Here is a 4,762-nt window from a genome sequence, read left to right as displayed (position 1 = left end):
AGAACAGCTGAATGGAATAATTGCCTCGCTTGTTTTACACAGAATACTCTATTAGCAATTTGATCTAGGACTCAGCATTCACCCAGAATATTTGGTCTTTCCTGGTTTTTTTAGCCCTCAGCAGCACATGAAAAGACAGGTATAGACTCTGCCAGGTCAAGTCTCTGAGATTCCAACAAGCTGTTGGTAACAAGCAGCGTAGTCTATCATCTGTTTCATCTTTTCCATGCCTCTTGTATTTGGAGGATTTTGCATCTGCTTATTTTATTACCTTGACATCTTTATACCCATGGAAAGTATATTTTTTTCCTTGAGCCTTCCACTTAGTTGCAGCACACTGTGTAATGCAGTGCACAGGATGAAAGCTGTTATCTGATTTGAGTTTAATGTTGAAAAGTCCTCAAGCTGGTTTATCTAAAGATCCTCCCTGTATAATTGTATACTTAGAATTCAGCTGCAGTGTAATAGGGCAAGCGCTCTGTGTTCTGTCTGGAATTACTGAAAAGATACTATTTATTTTTAAGCAAATAAGAATGGGAAAAAAAGGGGAAAAAAAACAACATAAGAAAATGTATTCAGCTGAGTTTCAGAAAAACCTACCCCAGGGTTTGATGTATGCTGGAATTAGATTGGATTTAAGGGCAGTGAATAGGAGAAAAATCAGCAGTCTGGAGAGATGAGGATTAAAATTCAAAAGTAATAAAAATACTTTAGGCAGCTCTAATCAAGGAATCAACCCTTTTGGGCTACGTGCTGTACCAAAATGTCATACAAAGTTTCAAAGTGATCCTGGGATTTGAATCTAGCTCCTGCATGTATTTCCCTTTAGATGCATTTTAAAGCCACTTTATTAATATAATGAAAGCAAATTACTTAAATGAGAAAATGAGTTTACTCATTTCAGATGATCTAAGTCAATAGGCTCCTAACCGGAATTGTCACTGTGCTCGTTCAGGATCTGTTAATACGATCTTCAAATCTGGGGCTGAATATATTGTTGTTATGAAAAGTATTTACAGCCTCCAGCTCAAATACACAGTGAAAACATGGCAGAGAAGTAAAACAAATAAATCATAAAGACAAAGAAAGAGGAGAAAGGAAGCTCGACTATGTCATTTTATTGGGGGAACAGAAACACAGAGAGATTAATGGTTTCATTTGAAGTTACAGCACAGTCCGTGACAGGATCAGGAACAGAATCCAGGTCTTCTGTTGAAAATTGGATTTTTGATGAAAAACTTCATGCACTCTCTAAAATTAGGAAAATTTCACCTCACCTCAGCCAGGAGTACCTTCCAAGAGAGGTGGGAACTTGGAGGCAGAGGGAAGAGGGCTCTGAACTCACATCAGTTTCTGTCCGCCTATTTTCACTTTGTTAAAGGACTCATTCTAGCTTTGAATTCAGTGGCTAGCTGATGAAGCTGATATTAAATGGTCAAAGCAAGGGTGTCAGACTGGGAGGTATTTCACAGAAATTTTGTTAAAAGCATACTACATTAAACTGCTGTGAAATTTTATGTATTTTTACTAGAAAATATCAGCCCTTGTTAAAATGATAGTTAAAAAAATTCTGAGATTTAGCATTCTCATTGACGGAGATCACTTCTCATGTAAAACTGTGAAGCTCCCTTAATTTCACACCTGTCAATACTAAACCACCATCTTGTGAAGATTATACCAGAGAAAGAAAAAAAAAAGTTCAATAAAGCTTTTGCAGCATTTCTCAAGCAATCGTGAAATGTCCTGGGGTATAATTAAGAAAAAAAAACCTTCGTGACATTTTGGGGGAAAATATATATTCAACTCTGCTCACACAGTTCCAGAAAGGAAATTAATTCTACATAAAATGGTAGCCTCCTTAGACTAAGTAATGAGAATAACTGTCTGCTACAGAAAGACTGAAATAACAATGAGGGTTGGTGCGATATTAATAGGCCATCCCTGCTACTCTATTCTGGAGACAGGAAAAAAAAGGGGGAATGGAGGAGGCCACAGAAACCTCCTGCATGGTTCATGGAGACCGTCACACCCTTCGTGACCACAGAAACAATGAACAGACACAGAAGCGTTGCTCCAACCTGCCAGCAATCCCTAGGCTAGCATCATAGGTTGCAAGCAAGTGGCATAAACTTATACATAGGATGGGATCAGGGTTTAGGGTGCAGTAATTATAAAAGCATGACTACAGGTCTGCCATCGAGCCAGCATGGTCAAGGCAGGTTGGTTTCCATAGCCAGCAGTGCCTGGGTAGGGATGCAGTTAGCAACATGTTGAGCTGTTCCTAACTCACCAGTCCAACCAAGCTGTTACTCAGTTATCAATGAGTTGTCTGAGGACGACCTTCAGCATAACTTCAAAACAAGGCTTGAACTCACCCCTCTAAATGCTGAGATGCCTTACAGCCTCTGCCACCAAACCCTGCTGACATGCTACCCTCCTCTGTATTTTCCTGCCTTCCTGTGCATCCTTGTTACAGAAAAACCTACTTTGCCACAGACAGCGAGCACTGAAACATAACTGTGTACACGGGCACCCACATGCATACCATTGTCTATGCGTATGTACTTGCTCTCAGAGAATATTTGCTATGTTTGTTTGGGGTTTTTTTCCTGCAGAAATCACTTGACTGCTGAAAAGTCACCAGAGTTTTTTCATACACTTCTCTTCTGCAGCAGCAAGGGCACAAAGGTGCCAATGGAAAATTGCTTTGGTACCTTGAACTGTAAATGACGCTGTTTTCATGATTCATCAAATCCGTCTGAAGCAGAGGTGGCATGTCAGCAGGGCTAGGCAAAGTTTAGAACATAATAGGGCCCAAGAGGTGAGAGACATGTCTTTCATTTCAGTGGAGCATCTTTGAAGTGACTGCTGGAAATAATTAGGTTCCTTGATTTCCATTGCCATTTGGTGCTCTTCACGCTAATCAGAGTAACTGCACATTTGCATGAACTGAAGGGAATAGAAGTATTTCTTATTAGAAAGAGCCCGTAACAAAGATAAAGGTCTCTTGGCTTCAGAATTCGTTGTCCCTGCAATTCTACACCACACTTCACGTCTGGCCAAAAATGAGGTGAAAAATGTATATTTAATACTTATTAAAGAGCCTCAGATCTTTATAATCTTTAAACTTTGGTCCTGCTAAATATTCCAAACTCTTTTTATTTATTAATAAATGTTTCATTCTGTCTCTTCCAAAACCTGAATGAAGCTCTTAGGTCACACAGTCTGTGAGATGAATCACAGAGGGGAAATTGAATAAAATCTGATTTCTAATCACTTTGAAGGATTCTTTAAGGACTTCAGGGGTCCAGTGTTTAAAGAAGGGAGTGGGAGTTGTGGTGTCTGACCTTTCCCATCCAAACTCAGCATTAATTTATAGTTCTTTTATGATCCTGAGCACATCAGCTTCACCTCTCTGTATCTCATTTTATCTACATGTAAAATTAGAAGAGTAAATATATGACCCTATTTTACAAAGGTGTAACAGGTCTTAATAAATTTCTGATATTAAAGTGCTGTGAAGACTTTGCTTTATAAAATGCAGCTATGTTTTCAAAAGAGCTCAGCTCTTATTTAGACACCTCTGCAAGGACCTGGGGCACTGAGGAAGCTTTATGTCCTGAATCTTTGCAAATACCTGGTTATGAGAATCTCGGTGTTCTCTGTGGGACACTGAGCTCTTAAAGCAATCCAGTTTTTACTTATATGCCAAAATTGGAAGTAGACTTTGAAAATCTGTTCCTAATTTGAGAAATTTGAATAGAGGGGAATCAAGTCCTGAGATCTCTTGATCCTATAAATGAAAATAGTTTGAAAAGGGACTTGTCATAGGGCTTTAGTTGTATGGAGGGCTCCTGTTCTCACTGAGGACAGTGGGAGTTTTGACATGGATTTCTAAGGAGCCAGGATGTTTCCTCCATAGGGTTCAGTTAAAACTGAACAAGTTTTAACAATGAGGTTAGATGAGAAGACTTACTGAGAAAGAGCAACGAAGTAGCATTTGTCTCAACAATTACGAAGGTCTCCTTTGCTTTTGATTTACTTATTTCCTTACAAGTACATTATTCTTTCTGCCAATAGGTGTTTCTGAAAGATGAGACAAAATGTTTGTTTCAGTTACTTAAAATGAAGAGAGAAAAAAATGACAGAGTGATTGAAGGATTGAAATTATGCTCTTGGTGTCTGCAATATATGTTGCTCTTGCCCTTCTCTAATATTCTCCTTATTCCTACCATTCCTGAGGTGTAGAATTGTGCAACTGGGGCATATTGTGAAGTGCGCTTTTATCCCATGAACCTCCTGTGGCTCCTTGGCTGTAGCCAAAACTCTGAGGTCAGGGCAATCAGAGCAATTTGAATGAAGTCTTCTCCAACAAAAGCTGGTACCGAGGCTTCTACCTCTTGCCATCCTTGTGGGATCGCTAATGTAGACTGTAGAATTTACACAGCCCCAACAGTGCACAGCCAGCCCTCAGGATGCTTGGGCATAGAAATCAACATTTGTTCTTTTATTCTGGAGAATGGATGAAGGCTTTTTGCAGGGATGCTCTGTTTTCCATCCAGGACTTCTCCTTCATCATACTTTGGTGTTGCTATGAACATGGATTCATTAAAATGCCGATATCTGGGGACACAGATATTTAATCATAGAAACCTAGGGCAGCTCCATTGGAATTGTTTTCTCCAAATTTTGACTGAACTAATGGAATAAATATCTGCCTTCAGTTTCCTTACAAGGTGGAGAAAACACTTCAGTGATCTGT

This window comes from Pygoscelis adeliae, unplaced genomic scaffold (assembly GCF_000699105.1).
Source record: "Pygoscelis adeliae isolate BGI_AS28 unplaced genomic scaffold, ASM69910v1 Scaffold270, whole genome shotgun sequence".
Lineage (NCBI taxonomy): Eukaryota > Metazoa > Chordata > Aves > Sphenisciformes > Spheniscidae > Pygoscelis > Pygoscelis adeliae.
The sequence above is the reverse complement of the archived record's forward strand: the minus strand, read 5'-3'. Positions refer to the sequence as shown.